The following is a 25,762-nucleotide window of genomic DNA, read 5'->3' on the forward strand; positions in this document are numbered from 1 at the left end:
AATTGTTTGCCTGAAAACAAGCTCTAGACATACCACCTGCTGGAGAACAGCTCACCTCCTGCTGGTCTGCTGCCCATTGCAATGCAGGAGCCCCAGATGTTGCCATCATTGTTCTAGCTACAGAAGAACAGGGGCGAGAGAGAGAGAGAGAGAGAGAGAGAGGCCACTAGCAGTTAAGAGCTATTATCCTTGGGACTTTGAGCAGGTTAATAAAGTACTCCAAACCTCAGTGTTCCCATTTTAAAATGGGAATAATAACAGTGCCACGTCATAGGGCTGTTGTGAGGTTAAAATGAGAGCTCACTGTGCAGAGCCTGTCACATAGAGTCTGCCTAATAATAATGATAGTAAGTATCATGTTTTGAATGTTTTCTCTGATGCGCCCCTGGGTATCCCCACTTTAGAGATGAAACAGGTGAGGCTAAGGAAGACCAAGAGAGATGACCAGGTGTGGTGGCTCATGCCTGTAGTCTGAACACATTAGAAGGCCAAGGGGGGCAGATTGCTGGAGCCCAGGAGTTTGAGACCAGCCTGGGTAACGTGGTGAAACCCCCGTATGCACCTGTAGTCCCAGCTACTCTGGAGGCTGAGGTGAGAGAATCACCTGAGCCAGGAAGGTTGAGGCTGCAGTGAGCCATGATCACGTCACTGCACTACAGCCTGGGTGACAGGAGTAAGGTCCTGCCCCCTGCCTCAAAAAAGAAAAAAAAAATCAAGAGAAGAGAGATTATTAGTGGCAGAAATAATAATAATTATTATTTGAGACGGAGTTTCACTCTGCTGCCCAGGTAAGAGTGCAGTGGCACGATCTCAGCTCACTGAAACCTCCACCTCCTGGGTTTGAGCAATTCTCCTGCCCCAGCCTCCCAAGTAGCTGGGACTACAGACACGCACCACCACGCCCTGCTAATTTTTGTATTTTTAGTAGAGACGGGGTTTCACTCTGTTGGGCAGGCTGGTCTCAAACTCTTGGCCTCAAGTGATCCACCTGCTTTGGCCTCTTGAAGTGCTGGGATTACAGGCGTGAACGATCATGACCTGCCAAATTATATGATTTTGAATTTTTAATTTTTGTGGGTACATAGTAGGTGTATATATTTATGGGGTACATGAGATGTTCTGATGCAGGCATGTGATGCATAATAGTCATATCAGGAAGAATGGAGTATATCCATCCCCTCAAGCATTTATCCTTTGTGTTACAAACAATCCCAAGTATACTCTTTTAGTTATTTTAAAATGTATAATTGAATTATTATTGACTATAGTCACCCTGTTGTACCATCAAATAGCAGGACTTATTCATTCTTCCTTACTATTTTTTTGGTATGCATTAACCACCCTCATCTTCTCTCCCCCTCCCCGCTACCCTTCCCAACCTCTGCTAACCATCCTTCTACCCTCTATCTTTGTGAGTTCAATTGTTTTGATTTTTAGATCCCACAAATAAGTGAGAACAGTGGCAGAAATTATTATTATTAATGCTTTTTGGGCCACTCAGTTAAATTTACTCTTTTAGCCTTCTTTCTCTATCTGCAGAGAAGAGTAATTCCTACATTAGTGTACTATGAAGATTTAAAGGACAAAAGTACTTCGAGGGTGATCAGCTTGTTTTATTTTTAACAATTTTGGCTCACATTTACTTAAACGTATTAACAGCTGGCATCACTCATTTCATGCTTTTGAAAAAGCCTTACATGTGTAGGGCCACTTTGTTTTGCAAAATGCTTAAAGCTCAGGAAATTTGCTCTGGATTTCTTAAATAGCTAGGGAGTTTGGAAGGCGGGAAGGAAATAATTGAGAATTTCTCCTTGAGCTGAAGAAAGTCCACTTTGTCTGAGTTATGGCATCTTCTTCAAAAGGCATTTTATATAGTGCAAAGTGTTTCATATAGTCCACTATTGATCATCGGGACATTTAGCTGTTTGGAAATTACCAGTAAAAAAAAGTGCAGCGGAGGCTGGGGCTGGTCTCACCTTCCTAGCATGGATTGATTACCAATCTTTAGGGTCTCGGGGATGGAGAGAACCTGAAGGAGGAAGGGAGAGCAGCTGAGATGATGCAGCAGCTACTACTGATAACAATGGTAACAACAGTACCAAAAACGACAGCCAACATATATCGAGTGCTTTTCGTATGCTGTGCAGCTCCATGCTAAGTGCTTTCCTTGTGGGATCTGCCCCTCTCTCCAGGTTTGGGAAGTATAGATTTAATTCTGCACTATAGCAGAGAGATCATGAGGTCATATAAGTTGCCCGAGTTTATTTAGGTTTATTAATTGGTGATAGAAGCAAGATTTGAACTCAGATATTTTGACTTCAAAGCCTAAGCTCTTAGATTCTTCTTCTTTTTTTCTTTTTCTTCTCTTTTTTCTTTTTCTGAGACGGAGTCTTTCTCTGTTGCCCAGGCTGCAGTGCAGAGGCCTGATCTCGGCTCACTGCAACCTCTGCCTCCCGGGTTCAAGTGATTCTCCAGCCTCAGCCTCCCAAGTAGCTGGGATTACAGGCACCTGCCACCATGCCTGGCTAATTTTTGTATTTTTAGTAGAGATGGGGTTTCACCATGTTGGCCAGGCTGGTCTCAAACTCCTGACCTCAGGTGATCCACCCTCCTCGACCTCCCAGGTTGCTGGGATTGCAGGCATGAGCCACAGTGCCTGGCCTTCTTTTTTGTTTTTTGTTTTTAGAGACAGAGTCTCACTCACCCAGGCTGGAGTGCATGTGATCTTGGCTCACTGCAGCCTCGACCTCCTGGGTTCAAGTGATTCTCTTGCCTCAGCCTCCCATGTAGCTGGGACCACAGGCACGCACCACCACTCCCGACTAATTTTTTAAAAAGTTTTCTCTAGAGGTAAGGTCTTTCTTTGTTGCCCAGGCTAGTCTCAAACTCTTGAGCTCAAGGGATCCTCTCCCCTCGGCCTCCCAAAGTGCTTGTATTATAGGTGTGAGCCGCCTTGCCCAGTCTAGCTCTTAGATTCCACAGCTTTATATCTTTTTCCACTATCCTGCACTATAGCAACTAACTGGAGCTGGAGAAAATTCTTTCCTCTCTTTGTTTGCCCTTCCTGGAGAATGAGCAGATTCTGTGCATCTTTATTCCTTCCATGTTCCTCGTTCATTAATCAATACAGATAGCAAATACCTGCTGCGTGCAAAGGGACATCAGTTGGTATCAATTTTGTTCAGCAAGGCAGAATGGTCCCAGAATCAATTCCCAAATATGAAATGGAAGAGACATTGTGGCTGGCTGCGGTGGTTCGTTCCTATAATCCCAGCACTTTGGGAGGCCTAGGCAGGCAGATCACCGGAGGTCAGGAGTTCGAGACAAGCATGGCCAACATGGTAAAACCCTGTCTCTACTAATAATACAAAAATTAGCCAGGCATGGTGGTGGGCACCTGTTGTCCCAGCTACTTGGGAGGCTGAGGCTAGAGAATCACTTGAACCTGGGAGGCAGAGGTTGCAGTGAGTTGAGATTGGGCCACTGCCCTCCAGCCTGGGCTATAGAGTGACTCTGTCTCAAAAAAAAAAAAAAAAAAAAAAAAAGAAATTTTTTAAAAGTATGGGTCATTTTTAGATTTTAAAATTAAAAATGTAGTTCTTATTAACTGAAGAAAATTTGAACCCCAAAGAAAAGTACAAAGAAAGAAATAAAAATTACCTACTATCCTACGTTCAGAGACCACAACTTCTGTTAACACTCCAGTATGTTTGCTGAAAAAATGAAAATGCTCTTCCTATTTCTTTTTTTTTTTTTCTTTGAGACAGGGTCTTATTCTGTTACCTAGGTTGGAGTATTTTTTCCTATTTACATATAAAAATATAAATTCTAACTTACAGAAAACATTTAAAATTTTTATTAGGGGTATATCATGTTGTAACATGTTTTTCACTTAAATCAGAAACCTTTTCCTATATTGTTAAATTTTTAAAATGTTTTTTCCTTTTATTGATATATTATAATTTACATATTGATGGTGTACATTAATTTACATATTGATGGTGTACATGTGTTTGTTACATGCAAAGAATGTGTAATGATCAAGTTAGAGTAATTGAGGTCTCCGTCACTTTGAGTGTTTATCATTTTTATATGTTGGTATCATTTCAAGACCTCTCTTCTAGTTACTTTGAAATATACATAATATGGTTGCTAAGTATAGTCACCCTAGTCTGTTGTTAAATATTAGAACTTATTTCTTCTATCCAACCATATGTTTGCTCCCATAACCAAGTACTCTTCTCTCCCTCCCCCTACCCCCACACCATTCCCAGTCTCCGGCGTTTTTCGTTCTATTCTTTATCTCTATTAGACCTCTATTAGATCAAGTTTTTTAACTCCCACATATGAGTGAGAACATGTGGTATTTGTCTTTTTGTGCCTGCCTTATTTCACTTAACATAATGACCTCCAGTTCCATCGTATTGCTGCAAATGATATGATTTCATTCTATTTTTAATGCCTGAATAGTATTCGCTTGTGTATATGTGCCACATTTAAAAAAAAATCCATTCATTCGTTGATGGGCACTTAGGTCGATCCCATATCTTTGCTATTGTAATAGTGCTGCAATAAATATGCAAGTGCTGGTGTTTCTTTGATATACTGATTTCTTTTCTTTTGGGTAGATACCCAGTAGTGGGATTGCTGGGTCATATGGTAGTTCTAATTTTAGTTTTCTGAGAACTCATACCGTTTTCCATAGGGGTTATAATAATTTACATTCCCAGCAACAGTGCATAAGGAATCCCTTTTCTTCACATCCTTGCGAGCATCTGTTTTTTTTGCCTTTTTAATAGTAACCATTATAACTGAGGCGAGATGATAGGTCATTGTGGTTTTGATTTTCATTTCTCAAATGATGTTGAACTTTTTCATAGACCTGTTGTCCATTTGTATGTCTTCTTTTGGGAAATGTCTATTCATGCCCTTTGCCTACTTCTTTATGGGATTGTGTGTTTTTTTAACTGTTGAGATGGTTGAATTCCTTGTATATTCTGGATATTAGTCTCCTGTTGGATGAGTAATTTGTAAATACTTTCTCCCATTCAAAAGATTGTCTCTTCACTCTGATGATCGTCTGTTTTGCTGTGCAGAAGCTTTTTAGTGTAATATAGTCCAATTTGTCTATTTTTGTTGCCTTTTAAGGTCTTAGCCATAAAATCTCTACCTAGACCATATCTTGAGGAGTTTTTAAAATATTTTCTTCCATTCGTTTTATAGGTTTGGGTTTCAGGTTTAAGTCCTTAATCCATCTTGAGTGACTTTTGTGTATGGTGAAAGATAGAGATCAAGTTTCATTCTCCTGCCTATGGTTAGCCAACTTTTTCGGCACCATTTATGGAAAAGAGTGTCCTTTCCCCAGTGACTGTTATTGGCAGCTTTGTTGAACATGAGTTCGCTGCAAATATGTGGATTCATTTTTGGCTTCTGTATTCTGTTCTGTCGGTCTATGTGTCTATTTGTATACCAATATCATACTGTTTTGGTTACTGGAGCTTTGTAATACATTCTGAGGTCAGGTAGTGTGATGCCTCCAGCTTCATTCTTTTTGCTGAGGATTGCTTTGGCTATTCAGGCTCTTTTTTGGTTCCATACGAATTTTAGGATTTGTAAAATATTTCTGTGAAAAATGATGTTGCCATTTTGATAGGGATTGCATTGAATCTGTAGGTTGCTTTGGTCAATATGGTCATTTTAACAATATTAATCCTCCCCTTCCATGAGCATGGGATGTTTTCCCACTTGTTTGTATTGTTTTCAGTTCCCTTCATCAGAGTCTTGTGGTTTTTCTAGTAGAGATCTTTCATCTCCTTGGTTAAATATATCCCCAGGTATTTTTTTTGTTGTTGTTGTTAGCTATTGTAAATGGGATTGCCTTCTTGATTTTTTTGTCTTTTCATTACTGGTGTATAAAATGCTTATGATTTTTGTATGTTCATTTTGTATACTGCAAATTTATTGAATTTATCACTTCTAAAAGTTTTCTGGTGAAGTCTTTTATATTTTTCTAGATAGAAGATCATGTCATCCACAAAAAGAAACAATTTTTTTTTGTTTGTTTGAGACAGAGTCTTGCTCTGTCACCCAGGCTGGAGTGCAGTGGCGCCATCTCAGCTCACTGCAAGCTCTGCCTCCCGGGTTTACACCATTCTCCTGCCTCAGCCTCCCGAGTAGCTGGGACTACAGGCACCCACCACCATGCCTGGCTAATTTTTTGTATTTTTAGTGGAGACGGGGTTTCACCATGTTAGCCAGGATGGTCTCTATCCCCTGACCTTGTGATCCACCAGCGTTAGCCTCCCAAAGTGCTGGGATTACAGGCGAGAGCCACTGTGCCTGGCCAAAAGGGAACAATTTGACTCCCTCTATTCCAATTTGGATGCCTTTTATATCTTTTTCTTGCCTGATTGCTCTGGCTAGGATTTCCAGTACTATGTGAAATATGAGTGGTCAAAGTAGGCATCCTTGTCTTGTTCCAGTTCTTATGGAAAAGGCTTTCAACAAATTCCCATTAAGTATGTTAGCTGTGGGTTTGTCATATATGTCCTTTACTATTTTAAGGTATGGTCCTTCTATGCCTAGTTTGCTTAGAGTTTTTATCATGAAGAGGTGTTGAATTTTGCCAAATGCTTTTCTGCATTTATTGAGATTATCATGTGTTTTTTGTCCTTTATTTTGTTGATGCAATGGATTATGTTTATTGATTTGTGTATTTTGAACCATCCTGGCAACCATTATATAAATCCCTCTTGATCATGGGATATGATCTTTTTGACATGTTGGATTTCGTTTCTTAGTATTTTGCTGAGGATTTTTTCATTTATATTCGTCAGGGATATTGGGGCTGGTAGTGTTCTTTGTGTGTGTGTGTGTGTGTGTGTATGTGTGTTCTTGTCTGGTTTTGATATCAGGTTAATGCTGGCTTTATAGAATGAGTTAGGGAGCATTCCATCTTTTTGGAATAGTTAAAAAAGAATTGGTACCAGTTCTTTTTTGTACATTTGTTAGTATTATGCAGTGAACCCATCCACTCCTGGTATTTTCTTTGTGGGGAGACGTTTTATTACTTATTCCATCTTGCTGCTGGTTATTGGTCTGTTCAGGTTTTCTCTTTATTCCTGAGTAAATCTTGGTAGGTTGTATGTTTTTAGGAATTTATCCATTTCCCTTAGATTTTCCACTTTGTTAGTGTACAGTTGTTCATAAGACTCTGATTTTTTTTTTGTTTTTTTTTACTTCTGTGGTATCAGTTGTAACGTCTCCTTTTTCATTTCTTATTTTTTTTTTTCTTGGTTAGTCTAGTTAGTGGGGTTTATCAATTTTATGATCTTTTAGAAGAAACAGCTTTAAATTTTATTGTTCCTTTGTACTGTTTTTTAGTCTCTATTTACTTCTGCTCTGATCCTTGTGATTTCTTTCCTTCTACTAATTTTGGGTTTGGTTTCTTCTTGCTTTTCTAGTTCTTTGTGGTGCATTATCATTTGCTGGTTTATTTGAAATCTTTCTTTTTTTTATATATAGGTGTTTATTGCTATAAACTTCTTGCTTAGCATGGCTTTTGCTATGTCCCACAGATTTGGTATGTTGTATTCCCATTTTAATTTGTTTCAAGAAATTTTTTGATTTTCATCTTAATTTCTTCATTGACCCAATGATCATTCAGGAGCATATTGTTTAATTTCTATGTATATGTATAGTTTCCAAAGTTCCTCTTGGTATCCATTTCTGGTTTTACTCTATTGTAATCTGAGAATGTACTTGATATCATTTTGATTTTTAAAAATTTGTTGAGGCTTGTTTTGTGGCATAGTATATAGTCACTCTTAGAGAAAGTTCTATGTGCTCATGAGAAGAATGTATATTCCGCAGTTGTTGAATAAAATGTTCTGCACATGTCTGCCTGTTAGGTTCATTTGGTCTAAAGTCCAGTTTAAGTCCAATATTTTTCCCTGTCTAAATGATCTATGTAATGCTGAGAATGAGGCGTTGAGGTCCCTCACTATTATTGTGTTGCTATCTCTTTCTTTATTTTCTTTATGAATCTGAGCACTCCAGTGTTGGGTGCATATACATTTATAATTGTTATAGCCTCTTGCTAGATTCATCCCTTTATCATTGAATAATGACCTTCTTTATTTCTTTCTATGCTGTTTTTGACTTAAAGATTTTTTAAAATCTGATATAAGTATAGCTACCGCTGCTCATTTTTGGTTTCCATTTGCATGGAATATCTTTTTTCATCCCTCTACTTTCAGTCTATATGTGTCTTTATAGGTAACATGTATTTCTTACAGGCAGCATATGGTTGGATTATGTTTTATCCATGTAGCCAGTCTATGTTGATCTCAGCTGAGCTGGTTGCTCACTTCTTTCTCCTTCTGTGCCTCAGGTATTTCCTGTAACTTCTCTGTTGGACTTTGGTGTTCTCTCCTGGATGTCCTATTAGAGGTGTGTTATCTATTCATAATTTTGCTTCTTCATTCTGGAGAGGGTGAGTGTCCAATATCTCTGGTCAGCCGTCTTGAACCAGAATCCTCTAAATATAGTTTTCACATAGCTACAACGAATGCCATTTCATTATAACTTATTTAATCATTCAACTGTTATTAAGCATTTAGGTTGTTCTGTTTTTCACTATTATCAACAATGCTTGATGGGCATCTTTGCACATACTTCTTAGATTACATCTCTGATTGTTTCTTTATGATATATCACTATAGGTGGAATTACTTAAGAGAAGAGATAAGCTCATTCTTCAAGGCTTTTGGATCATGGTGCCAAATTGCTCTTTAGAAAGATTTACTACTTTCCTGTCCCATCAAAGGGTTGTTCCAAGAAGACTTTTTATTTTATTTTATAAATGTTAAGTAAAGGCTTTCTTTCTCTTTGAGTTTTGATTTACAGACTTAATATTTCTGGGCAACTTCTCTATGCATATCTATTTACTGTTTCCAGAGACGATGCCAAGATGGCGGTCAAAACACTACCATCTCTCTCTGAGTAGCCTCCTGTGACTAGCACTTTTGACTGCATGTGATGGCCACTTTCCTATGTGGCAGAACCTGCCTCTTACTGCATATGCCAGTTCTTCATTTTTCTAGCCTCTCTTATCAAGGCTTGGGCATATGATTTACCCTGGCCAGTGAAACCAGAAGATAATTCAGGACTATTAAGAGAAAATATTTTTGATCCTGATCAAGGGGTAACCTCCTATTTCTCCCAACCTTTGAATGTGGTTGTATGGGGATACAATTTTAGGAGCTGTGGAAGCCATATTGTGACTGTAGAGGGAAGACCAAGAGTCAAGACTAATGATGGGAAGACAAATTGTTGGGGCACAGAATGATTCCCCCAAATGTGGCACTTTGATGTACTGAGTGCTTTGAGAATTGAAAGGCCTCAGAAATAAGCCGTAGAACTAAGGCCTCTCTCCTGTCTTCTACTCCCTCCCTATCTCTCTGATTCTCTTTCCCAAAGGAGCACTGGGAGGGACTCTTTCTAGAATTTTCTTATCAAAGAAAGCGTCTTTCCAAATGGACACAATTGTTCTTACTTCCTTCATAGGAATGTCATCAAAGAACCAAGAAAGATCAACCACTGGAGGAGAGAAGAGATTAGGAGTTGTCACTGCATCCAGACAGACTTTTCATCTGTTCTGAGGGTAGCTCTGAGAGACTACCAAAAAGAGCCAGTCACTGGGAGAGTGGTTGGAAGGAGGAGCTATTTGTTTGGCCTAGTCGTTTAACTTCCTTATGCCTCAGTCTCCTTATTTGTAAAATCAGGATAATAATAGTACCTGATTTAAAGGTAGTATTATGAGGATTAAATGAATTCATAATGTAAAGTGCTTAGACAATTGCCCGGAACATGGTAAACCTTTTCTTTTCTTTTTTTTTTTTTTTTTTTTTTTTTTTGAGACGGAGTCTCGCTCTGTCGCCCAGGCTGGAGTGCAGTGGCTGAATCTCAGCTCACTGCAAGCTCCGCCTCCCAGGTTCACGCCATTCTCCTGCCTCAGCCTCCCGAGTAGCTGGGACTACAGGCGCCCGCCACCTCGCCCGGCTAGTTTTTTGTATTTTTTAGTGGAGACGGGGTTTCACCATGTTAGCCCATGTTGGGATGGTCTCGATCTCCTGACCTCGTGATCCGCCCGTCTCGGCCTCCCAAAGTGCATGGTAAACCTTTTCTAAGTGTCAGCTATTGCTGTTGTGGTGGTAGTGACGCAGGATTTTTCTCTGCCACTTTTTCAACTGGGGACCTGTGGCTGGTGATGCCCCTGCCTGAGCCTCACTCAGGCATGCTACCTGCTGCAGGAAGTGGCCTGACCATTCGGCCTGCCTGGGCTACACCTGGCTTGCCCACTGGCTCAGCCCCAGTCTTCCTGTATTATAGCTCGTACCTGCATTCAGCAGTTCTCAAGTTCTTGTCCTGCATCCAAGGAGAATAAGGATATGCTGGTGACTGAAGGGTGAGCAGGGCAGAGAAGAATTTTACTGAGTGACGGAACAGCCCTCAGCAGAGAAGGGATGTGGGGATGGCCACCCAGCTGAAGTCTGGTGGTTTCTTCCCCCAGTGTGGCTGGGTCCTGGGATTTTATGGGCACAGGATGGGTGAGGGGTAGGCCATAGGTACTATTGGAAAAGGCAACATTCGATTGGTTAAAAAGCATTATTCAGAAAGAACCAACTGGGAAAGGATGGGCAAACAGGAATAGAAGTTCTCACTCTAGACTGCATTTTTCATCCAGAACCAGCAGCCTAGTCTTTCAGGCTTCAGGCTGTTTTTGGCTTGAAGGTGGAGTTTCACTGGGGATCTGCTCCTATCTGCCTAGGCATTTGTCTGCCCCCTCCTGCTATCAGTAGTGGTGGTGGTAGGGAGTTCTGTGATTCCCAAGGACTTGTACTTTCACTTTATGATGACCTCTGCCTCCAACTCCTGTGTGTGGTGGCACGAGCTGTCTCTAGTTCTCCCTGTGTCAACCTGTGTCTTGACACACAGCCCCTTCTCTAGTTTCTACTGAAACAAATATTTTTTTTTTAAAAACCACAAGCAAACAAACAAATGAACAACAAACAAAAGCATATCAATAAATAATATAAACAGTCCCATTCTTGCTAAACATTCATAAATGCTTAAGCTCTACTGGAGACTTGAAAAGATCACAAGAAAGGGATATATTAGCATGCACACATCCATCATCTTGTTTTCCCCTTCTCTTTCTTTCCTCTATCTCCTTCTCTGGAGCAGAATAGTTTCTTTCCTCATCTTATGCCTAGAAACTTAGTTTCTTTCTTGTTACTTGAATATGTCATAAAAACTTGCTCTTTGCACCAAGAGCCTGTCAGTGATGCTGCACTGTTACTAAGAAATAAAGTCTTGTTATGTTAGGTTGTGTTATGTTGCAGTAATGAACATCTCCTAAATCTGGGTAGCTCAAAACAAGATTTATTTCTTGCCCATTCAAAGTCTCTTGTGGGATTGGGTGACATTTCAGGGAAGACTTCCTGCATGTGGTGGCTGAGGGTTGCACGCTATCTGTGTGTGCTGTCAAAATCACCGCAGTGGGGGTAAGAGTGAGGTGGAGAGTTGGGCACTGGCAATTCAATACTTCCACCTGGAAGTGACAGGTTACTTCCTCTCATATTTCATTGGCCAGAGAAAGCTACACAACTACTTCTAACTTCAAGTGGCAGGAAAGTACATGCCTTCCTTGTGCCCCAAAGGAGAGGGAAACAAGATATTGGCAAGCAGTGTTAATGTCTGGTGAAAAAATGATCTCGACTTCATACCATTGACACACAATGAGGTGCTAACAGAACCAGGATGAGAATCTAGAACTCTGGCTCTGTAATCTGGGAGCCTTCCCACTGGAGGTGGTGGTGATCAGGAAAACTAGACACCTATCAAGAGCTTGAGGTCTGAAGCAAGGCTAGAGTCAACACTGTCCAGACTACACCTCAAGTTAGCAAGTGCAGAAACTTCTGCTTCATTTGCACAAATGTGATTTTATTTCAAAACCCGGCATGATTATTTTGGGCTCCTTTTTTGGGGGGACATTTCATCTGCATTGAATTCAATATTCTTAGAGTGCATTAAAATATACCATGTAAAACCAAAAGCTCATTAAGTCTTCACTGCAAGAGAATCAACACAACAACTGAAGCTCTTGTGAAAACTATTATCACCAAAGGACTTTTAGACAAATAGTGGAGTAAATGCAATCAATCAGATTGGGTCTGGCATGTGGTTGGGGTTCAATAAATATCTCCTGAATGAGTGAAAGAATGAACCCTATTTTCCAGGCCTTTTACACTTATTCAACCAAAAAATACTAAATGCCAACGTGGTATATGGTTACCTTGATGGCTCCCAAGGAATCACACCTTCCAGTCTATGCACCCTGAGTAATGACCCTCCACGTGAACCCTGGGCTTGCTCAGGTGACTTGCTTTGGTCGATGGAACATCAACAAGCATGAAGCAATTAGAAACTTGATAAGCATTTGTGTACTGGGGTTTGTCCTCTTGTAAAGCTGCACGGGGAAACCCAGATGAAAGACCACTGGGAGAGAGAGGCTCAGCTGCCCCAGCTTCCTTGGCAAAGCCCACCCCCTGGCTCACCCTACAGTTGAATTCAGTTGCCTGAGAGCCCAGGGGAAACCAGAAGCAGGACAGCCCAGCCAAACCAAAGAATTGTGAGATATAACAAATCGTTGTTGTAGGCTGGAGGTCGGCAAACTTTTTCCGTAAAGGGCCAGGCAGTAAATATTTTGGGCTTCAATTTTTGTTGCAACTGAAATGCGAGAGTTCCCTGATTCCCCTAGCAGGATGTGCGACAGGGGTGTGACTTGCCTGTTTGGTTGCCCCACAGCTCAGATCCCTAAGGGAAGCCTGCAGATGGGCAGGTGCAGAGGCCAGGGCTAGTGCTTTGAGCTCTCGGCCCCCTGGTAGTGTCTAGGGGTGGGTGCCTGCAGCCCAACCCCATGTTACAAAGCTCTTTTAGCTTTGCCGTCTGCAGACAGCTTTGAGTGTTAATCAGCTGAATGGACCCTCTCTGCCTTACCACAAAGGCAGAGGGCCAGTGCAACAGCCTTTTGTATCCTGAGCTCTTGCCCAGTGTCCTGAAAGAAGCAGATCACATGCGGGCTTGAAGCATGAGTGCAGGGCTTTTTTGAGTTGTAGAGGTGGCTCTCAGTGAGACAGATGGGGAGCCAGAAGATGGAAAGGCAGAGTAGATAATCTTCCCCTGGAGTTCAGCCACCCAGTGGCCAGACTCTTCTCCGACTTCCCTGGCCAACTCCCCTTAGCATCCAGACATCCTATTCTCTCTTCCTCTGCCGTGTGGCTCTGCTGTTGCTTCTCTGCTGGTCTCTGCTGCTCCTGTCAACATTCAGCTGCTGTGTGTGTGCCCGCTAAGGTCTCAGGTTTATATGGGTGCAGGATGGGGGTGTGGCGGGTCAGGGTGCTCTTGGAAAATGCAACATTCAGGGGAGAAAACAGGAGTGCCTGTTCTCACTTAGTCCCATGGGCACAGGCCGAGGGTGGATCCCTCACCAGGGACCTCGCCCTTCTCTACCCAGCACTTCCCTGCCCCGCTCCTGTGTCGCAACTACTGAACTCTGCCATTATTTTGCCGTTATAGCATGAATACAGTCATAGATGACACATAAACAAATGGGCATGGCTGCTTTGTTTTCAAAAACAGTGGCGAGCTGAATTTGGTCCACAGGCTGTAGTTATTGACCCTATTTTAGGCCTCTAAGTTTTGGGAAAGTTTATTTTGCTGCAATAGATAATGGAAATAACCTGCTATATTCTTCTAATTATTCAAGGTATCCTCATTTCTGAGAACATTCCACAGTTATGACTTCATCCATGATGACTCGCTGGTGTGAAATGCCCTCGTTTCTTAGGCCTGGCCCTAGGAAAATTGGAAAGTCAGCAGCCTGTGTTTTTGGCCTCCCTGTTGAAAGATTCTAAGAGAACCAAAAAGAAGTGGTTGTTTAAGTGCTTCTTTCACTAGGAGGAGAAGGTGCCAGTTCTTAAGTTCCAAATGAGTGATGGGGACTTTTTCCTGCCCCAGAACCCTACGGCTCCATGAAGTCTGAACAGGACGACTTAAAATTGCATAAGAGGCAGTTGGAGGGAAGTCTCTTAGCCTGATCATCTTGTTATATCATTAGAAAAATTCAATTGTCACGGTAAAATGATGGCTTCTGACCTATCCATTCACATGTTGCCCAGAAGTCTCAGCTTTCCTGGAATTTCTACTAGAATTCCAAGAACTCTAAGTAATGGTCTTTAAAAATCAGTGTTATTGTACAATGAAGGGTTAATCATCAAGGAAATAGAGCCCCACCTCCTTGTTACTTCAAATTGGCCTCATATCTGGTGGATAAGAGTGCCGATTCCAGAGTCCAGCTGCCTAGAAGAAAATCCTGCCTCCCATCCATTTAATGACTACATGACCTTGGGCAAATAATTCAATACTCTAATTCCAAGTTTTCGTGTATAAAGTGGTGATAGTAATAGTATTTATCTTTAGGATTTTTGTAACAATGGAATGATATAATTTTCATGTATTTATCACCGTGCTTGGCACATACTAAGTACTCAATACATTGTGGCTATTACAATTATTAACTCGCTGTCAGTCAACTCAATAGAGTTTCCCAATTCCTTAGATTTTATCATTTTAATCATTTCCTGAAGTGTTCTCACCTCTATAGCTCATTGATTTGTGTGAAACATTTTGGGAATAAGTAGCACAGTAGCACTCCTATTTCCCCAGTTGTATTTATTCTTGCTCAATGAAGCTGGCAGGAGACAAGCATTATTGTTCCATATCCTTGGTTTACAGGGGGGAAGAAAGAGGCAGGGACTTAGGAGAGTGTAACGAAGAACTAATATTTAACTGTTGCAGGGCAATTCCTTAAGAGGCAAACTCTGAGAAGATTTGAATGAAGGAAGTTGATTGGAGAGAGTTCTCTGGACCAACATCAGTTGGGAGGTAAAGGAAGCAGGAATAGGCAGAGGGAGAAGCTGGGTGTCATTTAGTTGAAACAAAGGCCTCAGTCATTCCTTTGCAGCCCTGAGGCTGGAAAGATCCTGTGGAGTTGACCTAAATGAGGCAATCGAATTGGGCCTTTAAACCCACCAACTGATGAGTCTTTGGTTGTTGGCCACAACTGGTAAGGACAAGGCTACTGTCTTCAGCTGGGAGCAATGTCCAGAGGGGGACTTAGCTGTCAAAACTCTGCCGAAAGTTTTAGGGGGATCTGGGTGACCTCCCATAGCATTAACAACATACAGCTTCTACTAAGTGCCACAAATTGTGGTAAGAACTTTCACACACATCATTTCATTGACACCTCACATTTCACAACAAAATTGTGAAATAGCCAATGAAGAGAGCTATAATATTTTTAGTGCCTTCTGTATTTCAGGTGGTTTACAACCCTTAGTTCGTATAATTTTCCTAACAACTTGTCAAGGTTGGAATTATTTACTGCCTTTTATATGGTAAAGATAAACTTAGGCACGTTAAAATTTTCACAACTTTATTTAAACAAACATTGATTCGTGAATTAGGCAGCACCAAACTGCAAGTGGCTCAGGACTCCGCTGAAGGGACGCAAGGGGAAAACTGTTCTGCATATGCAGAAGCCAGGCGAAGAAAATATTGGGTTGAAATGAAACAGTAGTTTTAAGATCCCTAGTTAGAGGTCAGTTGTTGGTTTCTGAGTGGCAGAGCCCCTAGTTAGGAGTTAGTTGTCAGTTTCTGATTGGTAAAGCTTAAGTTTTGTTTTCCTAGGATCTGACCAATTCAGGCTGAGTTGGGCTTTGGCTTGTTTACAGAAAAACTCAGAGTACTGGGGCCGGGCATGGTGGCTCATGCCTGTAATCCCAGCACTTTGGGAGGCCCAGGCGGGTGGATCACGAGGTCAGGAGATTGAGACCATCCTGGCTAACACAGTGAAACCCCGTCTCTACCAAAAATACAAAAAATTAGCAGGTGTGGCGGCGGGCGCCTGTAGTCCCAGCTACTCGGGAGGTTGAGGCAGGAGAATGGCGGAAACCCGGGAGGCGGAGCTTGCAGTGAGCCGAGATCGTGCCACTGCACTCCAGCCTGGGCGACAGAGTGAGACTCTGTCTCAACAAACAAACAAACAAACAAAACTCAGAATGCTAGAGTTGCCTTAGTGTCATTGCTTTCCAGTTAATTATTTTGACAGATAGAAGAGAAATTGGCAGTTCAGAAAAGCCAAGTTGTCACTCAGGATCCGATCCCAGCTCTGTCTGACATCAAAGTTAGTGCTGTTCCCACTGGGCAGTATAGACTCATGTTCTAGATGAGGAACTTGAGGTTTAGGGAGGTTAAATGAATTTCCCCAAAATCAGAGCTGGCAGAGAGCTGAGTTGGGGCTTGAACTCAGGTCTGTTATGGGATGCTGTTTCCCAGGCACCATGCTGCTTTGCAGGATTGAGAAAGTTGTGCCCTGGCAAAGATGAAAAAGACCATGATACAGTGGGAAAACAAAAGGCAGCTAAGACGAAGCTTAACTTGTCTGAACTCTGTGAACTGTCCCTAACGCTACGAGGGCATCAGGACATTTCCCGGCAGCTGCAGTGTATCAGCTTTGTGCATTTCACTAGGGATGGCCGAGAAGGATTTCAAAATCTGCTTCTCAGTTTAGCCTCCCCCACTCCCCCGCAACGCCCCCGGCCCCTTCTACTCCTGTATCAGCCTCTAGAGACTAGACACGACTTTGAGTTGGGGGCTAGAAAATCTTACTTGGGAAGATTAAGTGAAAAATTAAGTCAGGTTCCTTTGGCTGTGCTAGTTGCTGCGCGTAGGGGCCACTAGATGGCGCTCACCGCCTATTCCTGAAACTCCAGTTCCTCAGTGGGGGCTTGGTTGCCTCCCTCCCTCCCTCTGCGCTGTAATAACAGTATTAATAGCTAATAGTTATTAAGAAGTTACTATGCGCCTAGTAGATTACTATGCTGAGCGCTTTACATAAATTATCTCATCTAATCCTTACCATAACACTTGAAAATAGGCAGTTATCCTTAATTTACAAATGAGGGTAAGTAACTTGCCCGAGGTAACAAAGCTGATAGTCTCTGAGTCAAACCAGGTTTCAGCCTGGTCCTTTGACGTTAGAGCTTTGACCTTCACATTCGATCGTCTCTCTAGTCCTTATGTAACAGATGATGAGTGCTTGCTCTGTGCCGGATGCCACGTTACAGCAATAAGTAGGGGGATCCAGGCTGTGAATCTCAAACTTAACTACATTCTCTTTCTGTCTCTCTCTGAGTTACCTTCTGAAGGTGACAAAAAATGAGACTGTTGGACCGCTCAGACTCAGTGGGGCTCCAGGCTGATTCTGGGGCCACCCTAAGATTCTCCCCGCGAGCACCTTCTGCTTCACAGAAGAGAACTCTCCACGGGCTTACCCTGCTGCCAGGCAGCCCAGACTCAAATTCAGGTTCAGATCTCAGCTCCATCCCTTACTGGCTCAGTCTAACTTTGGCTAAACACTCCCCAAAGTAACTGCTTTCAGCTCTGCTCCCTTGGCTGTAAAAACACAGAGTCACAGTTCCCAATCTTGTAGTGTTGCTGTGGGTCCACAGTCTAGGTGGGGAAGTGGCATTTGAGAAATGGGGGTCCCCTTACCCTCCCTTTCTGAGTTAGTTCCATGGGTGTAAGGCAGCCCAGGAGGGGCGTTGGGCATGACTTTTCCAAAGTGGGTCAGAGATCCTTTAAGATTGATGACATCCTTTCTGGAGATGCTGAGAGAAGCAGTTACTTTCTTTGTGTATCTGCTCGGTGTCTCTTTCCCTCTGTAGACTGGTGCCCTCCAATAGGACTTTCTGTATTTATGGAAACGTTCTATAGCTGCATTGTCCAACATGGTTGTCAAGTCACACGTAGTGTTTGGGTACTTGGTGCTAGTGAAACTGAAGAACTAAATTTAACCTTTATTCAATTTTTAAATCTTTTAAATTTAAAATTAAATTTGTAGCTAGTGGCTACTTTATTGGACAGCAAAGCGCTAGATAGCTCAGTGTTCACTATCGTATCCCCAGAGCCTGGCACAGTATCTGCCCTTCGTCAGTGCTGGATATATATGTTTTAAATGAATGAATGCAAATTATCCACATGAGTCTTCCTAAACTACAAAAGTAGGCATTTGCGTGTAGGAAGGCTTGGGGTCCGAGATAGCCAGAGGTTTAGTGAGCACCATTTTCAGGAAAGAAAGAGAGGAGGAAACTATCAAATGTGTAGGTATCACCTAAGAGAGGGAATCTGAAACAGACTACGGACTATGCCAGGTATAAATACTAAGTTAAGGAACATTTTTCACCTCCCTGTTTTGTTGTTATTTCATTTTTCCTGCCATGATTAGGAATCAAATCCTTAAAGCAAGAAGGGAACTGTGGGCTTGATGGCAAAGTCCCGAAGAAGGGGAGGAGCTGTGAGACTGTATCTCTGCACAGTGAACCCTGACGGGGAGAGAACCTGAGGGATAGAGCAGGAGGCAGGAAGATGGCGGGGATCTTGGGCTTGTGTGGGAGGGAAGGGAATAGAGATATTGCTCTGGGATTTAACAGTCTGGAGGCTCAGTTGGGTCACTTAGTGTAAACTCAGTTACCTTTATAGTTCCTACTTTGAAGTTAAAATTGGAGAATTGAGAATACTGGCTCTTTCCATTTTCCTGCCTGTGGAGTCTCTCTGGCCTTAGCCTCAAGCCATTTCTCTTTCTCTCTCTCTCCTCTCCTTCCTGTGATCCTGTGTAAATTAATAATAATAATAATCAGCATTTATCAAGCACATAGAAAGACTCAGAGTCTAAATGGATTGTATCTTTTTTTTTTTTTTAAATTTTTCTTTCTTGACATGGAGTTTCACTCTGTTGCCCAGGCTGGAGTGCAGTGGCATGATCTTGGCTCACTGCAACCTCTGCCTCCCAGGTTCAGGTGATCCTCCCACCTCAGCCTCCTGAGCAGCTAGGATTACGGGCATGTGCCACTATCCCTGGCTAATTCTTTTTGTATTTTTAGTAGAGATGAGGTTTCACCATGTTGGCTAGGCTGGTCTCGAACTCCTAACCTCAAGTGATCTGCCCACCTGGGTCTCCCAAAATGCTAGGATTACAGGTGTGAGCCACTGCGCCTGGCCTGGACTATGTCATTTAACCCTTCTATCGAGCTCTGAGGTAGATGATGTTAGGCAACATTTATCAATTACTTATTATTACCAAGCACTGCTCTAACTCTTTAAATTTTCACAACCACCCCACTTTCCATGAATAGGTGCAATTGTCATCATCATCAACATCCTTCAATTTACAAAGGAGTGCTCTGTGACCTAGACAGGCTGAGTAACTTACCCAATACTACACGGTCAGTGAGCAGCAAAGCCAAGATTTGAAACCTGGGCAACTGGGCTCCAGAGAATAGCCCTACTGCCAGGTTCTGGGAGTTACTTCATAGGTATCAACTCTTTTAATCTTCATAGTAACCCTATAAGGTGGAGATAATTATTGTCATACCCATGTCATGGGTGGCGAAGCTGAGGTTTAAGGAGGTTAGGTAACTCGTCCCAAATAATATAACTAATTAGATCTGGGGCCAAGATTTGAACCTAGGCAGCTGGACTTCTGAGGTTACTCTTTAAACCACTTCGGTGGATGTTCTAGGTTGAATAATATCCTCTCCCAATTTATGTCCTTCCTAGAACCTCAGAATATGAACTTGTTTGGAACAGGGGTTATTGCAGATGTAACCGGCTAAATTGGGATTACACTTTAATCCAACATGACTGGTACCCTTAAAAGAGGAGAAGCGACACCCAGACACACGGGGAAGATGTCCATGTGGAGATGGTGGCAGACATTGGAGGGAAGTATCTACAAGCCAAGGAATGCGAAAAATTGGCTGCAAACACCAGGAGTTAGGACAAGATGAGGAAGGATCCTTCCCAGAGCCTGCAGAGAGAGCCTGGCCTTGCCGACCTGCTTTCAGACTTCCAGCCTGCAGAACTGCGATAAGTCTCTGTTGTTTTAAGCTACCCAGTTTGTGGTACTTTGTGGCAGCAGCCCAAGAAAACTAAGACAGTGGGATACACATTCTAAGATGGAGAAGGAAGTGACAATTTTTTTTTCCTTTTTTTTTTTTTTTGTTGAGACGGAGTTTTGCTCTTGTCACCTACCCTGGAGTGCAATGGTGCAATCTTGGCTCGTTGCAGCCTCCGCTTCCCAGGTTCAAGCAATTCTCCTGCCTCAGCCTCTTGAGTAGCTGGAATTACAGGCACACACCACTATGCCGCATAATTTTGTTTTTTGGTATTTTTAGTAGAGATGGGGTTTCACCATGTTGTCCAGGCTGGTCTTGAACTCCTGACCTCAGGTGATTTGCCTACCTTGGCCTCCCAAAGTACTGGGTTTACGGGTGTGAGCCACTGCTCCTGGCCAGAATCGACAATTCTTTAACTTGCTGGTCAGCATGGAGTAGCATAGACTTTGGAGTTGCTCTGAAAACTCAGGTTAAGTTTATGTTTTAGGGATGATGAGGGAACGTGCAAGGGAATAGAAGAGGGAGCTCGACTCTGCACTCGAGGGATTGACGCAGTCTCACACAACCAGATTGCGGAGGGCTGATCAGGTCTGTGCCTCCTCTTAGGTTTATGGTTTAGGCTTTGGAGGCAAATGTTAATAGACCCAGGTTTATATTCAGGCTCCTACCTACTACCTGGGTGAGCTTAAACAAATTCCTTAAATTCCTAAGCCTCAGTTTCTTCCTCTGAAAAAGTGGTGATAATAATAGTTTTTCACTTGAGAATGGTTGCAACGTTTAAATGAGGCAATACAAATAATGCCCCTGGATGCACACGTGAAGCCCTCAATGAATTATAACTGTTATTTTTCTCTCGGGAAGTGGCAAAGCGACTGAAGGAAGGAATGGCATCAGGCCTGGATGGTTTATGCTCCTGGGTTGAACTCCATAAGGTTGAATGTATGACCTCCAGGGTCCTGCGCAGTTCTACCATCTCCCCCCATCTCTGGTGCTTCTCATCGAGGTGGACTCAATGAAATCTTTTACTATAGCCTTTTCTTTCCTAATCCAGTAGGTGGCGATAAGCCTCCGTCATTTTTCTTTTTGAAGCTTTTACTCTTCAGCCTTGGTTTTGGCTGTGTTGTGGGACGAGGCCATTGGGAGTGATTGCAACAATTCAGACCCAAGGAGACTCTTTTGGGAAGCATTAAGCACCTCCCAGGGCACAAACAGGCGTTCATCCTCACCCCAGAGGGACTTCCCAAGAGGTCTTCTGACGATGTTTATCCCCGGGGTGGCCAACTCAGGCACAAAATTTATGCTTATAATAAAAGGCCTCTGATTTTGTTCCCAGAACAAGGATACATCATCTTGCTAAATCCCAGAGGGAGCACAGGAGGTGAACCCCATCTCCGTGGTAAATCTCATGCTGTTTTCGGAGGCAGCTACCTGCCCCTGTAAATTTTGAGCCCACAGCGTGGACATCATCTGGGACTTCTTAGAAATGTAAAATGTCAGGCTCCACCCCAGACCTGTTGAATCAGATGGTGCATTTCAACGATCTCCCCAGGTGAACGGTGTAGCCAGGAAAGTTTGAGAAGTCCTGGCCTCCAGAATCTCAGAGGAAATATTTCTTCTCACCAGCCTATAATTAGTTCTCTTTAGTCCAGTGGAGAATAAATAATAAGCTAACATTGTCAACATGTGTCATATTTACAAAGAACACTATTACTGTATGCCTAAAGGAGATATATAAATAATGTCTATTTATCTATATACGCACATAGAGTCTTTTTTTGTTTTTGAGACAGGGTCTTGTCCTGTCTCGCAGGCTGGAGTGTAGTGCTGCAATCTCTGCTCATGGCAACCTCTGCCTTTTGGGCTCAAGCAATCCTCCTGCCTCAGCCTCCCGAGTAGCTGGGACTACAGGTGTGAGCCACTGCACCCAGCCTACACATACAGTTTTGATGGTTTACCTTTCTAATATCCCCTTAGCTCAATCCCATTTATAGCTGAGAAAACTAGACTTGGAGGTACGCAAGTATCCAAGAGGAGAGCTGAGATGTGAGCACAGGTTTTTGGAGTCCACAGTGACTGGATTTCAAAGTAGCAACAGAAAGCATAGCCAGCATTTATCCAGTGCTTGCTGTGTACTAGGCCCTATGCCAAATGTCAAATGTATTATTTAACATCATCTTCTTGACGGTTCTAAGGAGAGGATACCATTGTCCCCGCTTCACAAATGAGAACACTGAGGAGCAGAGAAGTCAATGGACTTGGTTAAGGCCACATAGCTGCTAAAAAAAAAAAAAAAAAAAAGACCCATCTAGAATGATCACCCAAGGCAGTATGACCCTGAGCCTGAGAGCTTAAACACCGCAGCTTAAAGTCTTCCTGAGAGTTGTTTGAATTCCTCATGCATATGTCCTTTTGAAACACTTGCCCACGATTATAATGTACTTTTGAGTACATCATTAGTTTGATCTTTAAATTAGTAGTTACAGCAGGCTTGTTTCTTCCCCAGTGTTTATTCCCTTCTCCTACTACCTATATTAGTTTTCTAGGGCAGCTATCACCAAGTGCCACAAGAAGGGTGACTGAAAACAATAGAAATTTATTGTCTCTAGTTCTGGTGGAACTGGAGAAGTCTGAAATCAAAGCATCAGCAGGGCCATTCTTCTGAAACCTGTAGGGGAGAAATCCTTCCTTGTCTCTTCCTGGCTTCCAGTGGTTTTCTGGTAGTCTTTGGCGTTCCTTGGCTTGCAGCTGCCTTAACTCCAGCCTTTGCTTCCATCTTCATGTGGTGTTTGTCCCTTATGTGTCTGTGTTTTCTCTCTCTCTCTCTTTTTTTTCTCTCTACCTCAACCCAAATGGTACAAAAATAGGTTGTAATTAGGTAAGTTAAGATGAGGTCATACTAGAATAGGGTGGACCTTGTTTTCAATATACTTTTCATTTTTTATCCAGGTAACAGAATTACAGAGTTTGGAGCCATCATAAGGAATGAAATATTAGCATTTGCGGCAACCTGGATGGAGTTGGAGACAATTGTTGTAAGTCAAGTAACTCAGGAATGGAAACCAAGTATCGTATGTTCTCACTTACAAGTGGGAGTTAAGCTATGAGGATGCAAAGGTGTAAGAATGATATAATGGACTTTGGGGACTCAGGGGAAAGGAGGGAGGGGGGTGAAGAATAAGACTGACTACACAGTGGGTACAGTGTACACTGCTCTGGTGATAGGTGCACCAAAATCTCAGAAGTCACCACCAAAGAACTTATCCATGTAACCCAAAAGCACCTGTTCCCCCAAAACTACTGAAATAAAATAAAATTGAAAACAAACAGAAAGAAGTACAGAGTTTCAACAGTCAAATGTCACTCCAAGAACTAGGACCAGAGCGTTTCCAGCTCTTCCCAAGGCCTGTTCTGGGAGCCACTTTGTGTCAGCGCTGTCTGCATGTCTCTGGTTATAACCTCATTTTCCTAAGTGGCATGATGCTCACTTTTGGTAGTTGTTCATTTTAGGTAAATGGCAAGCCCGTGGGACAAATAGGGGCGATTTCTCCCCTCAGGTAGTGCAGACCCGTTGCAGGTTAGGTGCCTGAGGAGGCTGTGATGAGCAGGTGGTCCTGACATGGGAGAGTCCCACAAGGCCCAGAGGTGGGTCATTCTTGGCACACTGATGGCGCAACAAAGATCCTCACGTGAGGACCCATCACTAGGCTTTGCACTGTCACTGTGGCAAGGGAAACAGCTGTGACTCTTCTGTTTTATTCTTATATATATGCTCCTCAACTTACAATGGACTATGTCCTAATAAATCCATCATCAGTCAAAACTATCATGTGTCAAAAATGCACCTAATGCTGCTAACACAGCAGATGGTCCCCAACTTTCAACTGTTCCGTTTATGCTTTTGCCATGTTACGGCAGTGCTGGAGCAAGGTGCTCTCAGTAGAAATCATAACCCTATCATGATTTATAAGGAGCTCCTCTACCTACAGTGGGCTTACCTCCCAAAAGACCCATCTCAGAGTTGAGAAGTCTTAAGTCGAAGCATCATAAGTCAAGGACTGTCTGTGTGCATTTTACTTACATAGAAAGGTTACACAATCCATGTGTACGTTATAATCCATACCAGGGTCATAGCTACAGGACAGTTCTGAAGTCTGTGATAGCCCCACTTCCTTCACCTGGATCACCACGGTCTCGGTGTGCCCTTTGCGACATGTGACCTCTATATGGAAGCAGTCACCAGTGTACCTGTGGCAGAAGGTGGCAGTGCCATGCACTCACCTCCCTCCCATTTCCTCAACCCTTTTCTCTCCTGTGGGTTTCTCTGCTTTCTATTCTTCTCCCCGGGCTTCCTCATGGTTCTCATTGCTCTCATCCCCACTGCCCTTCCCTGGGCTTACACTTTCCTGCCTCCCTGCCCCAGGCTACCTTTCCTCTCAGCTTGACTCCACCTCTACCGTGATTTCTGATCTTTTCCGCCGGCCTGCCTTTGGGCTTCTCCCTGGACACTGCATTTCTTTTCACCCTCTTTCCTCCTCTCTTTGCTTTCTACTCCCAGGCCTTTGCTCACTGGCTCAGTCCTGCTCTGCTCTCCCTCCTCCTGTGGCCCCCACCCTGCACCTAGGTGGGTGCCACATGGACTTGTGGGAAGCCGCCATCCTGCACACACCACTCTCTACGCCACTTGGACCCTGTTTGTAAAAACCCTGCTCCTTTATTTGTTCAGAAGAGCAGCCTCCTCCCACGCCAACTGAAACCCAGCACTGGCCCTTTGGTGACAACAGCCTCAGGAACCTCCTGATGCAGGGCCCAGGGGTGCTTTTTCTTCTTACAGGGAAGGATACCAGGCATGTTGGTATAAGGGCCCACCCTGTTCTAGTATGACCTCATCTTAACTTAGTTAATTACAACCTATTTCTAAATACAATTGGTCACATTCTGAGGTACTTGGCATTAAGACTTCAACATTTATTTGTGGGAGACACCATTCAACTCATAACAGTATCTCTCAACTCCCGGCCTCAAGCAATTCTTCTGCCTTGTGCCTCCCAAAGTGCTGGGATTACAGGCAAGAGCCACCATGCTTTGCTCCATAACAATATCTCAAAAGAGATATTGTGGGAGCATATCTTTTGAGATATTGTGGGAGGTATCTCCCACAAATAAATGTGGCCTGGTGTGTGGGTTCTGGAGCCAGAGTGTTGCAGTACAAATCCTGGCTCTGTCACTGAATGACTTAGAGCAAGTTACTTGGAGTATCTGGGCTTCAGCTTCTTCCTCTGTAAATCAAAGGAGAACCTCAGAAGAGCGTCATGAATTAATATAGATAAAGCATCTAAAACAGCGTTAGATTAGAAATTGCTTATGCCCCTTCCAAATCCCTTTACCAGCTGGTGCACCCATTCCTAGACATGGCTGATAACTCACACCAGTGATCTTCTTTGGAAAGGGTGGCCCATGGGAGCCACCCTGTTGGAGATGCCTGGGAGGTTGATCTCCCCTCCCTGGTGTACTGGCCAAGGCTGGACTTTATCTGGGACCACATCCTTGCTTAGCTCTTTCTCCTTGCTTGAGCTCTCCTGAGAGCACAGCCTCAATAAGTGAAGTGCATCTGAATTCCTGCCTCAGGCTCTACTTCCAGGGCATCCGACCTGAGCCAAGTGCCCTGGATGAAAGTATTAGAT

At 43.0% G+C, this 25,762-nt stretch overlaps 1 long non-coding RNA gene across 1 annotated transcript in view; it reads left to right on the forward strand.

The window, feature by feature from the left end:
• Positions 1 to 25,762, forward strand: part of LOC101026498 — a 47,696-nt gene that overhangs the window by 16,630 nt on the left and 5,304 nt on the right. Inside the window, exon 2 of the long non-coding RNA XR_002517009.2 lies at positions 23,028 to 23,113. This is a non-coding gene — a long non-coding RNA (uncharacterized LOC101026498). The remainder of the gene's footprint in view (positions 1 to 23,027; positions 23,114 to 25,762) is intronic.

This window comes from Papio anubis, chromosome 12 (assembly GCF_008728515.1).
Source record: "Papio anubis isolate 15944 chromosome 12, Panubis1.0, whole genome shotgun sequence".
Classification (NCBI taxonomy): domain Eukaryota; kingdom Metazoa; phylum Chordata; class Mammalia; order Primates; family Cercopithecidae; genus Papio; species Papio anubis.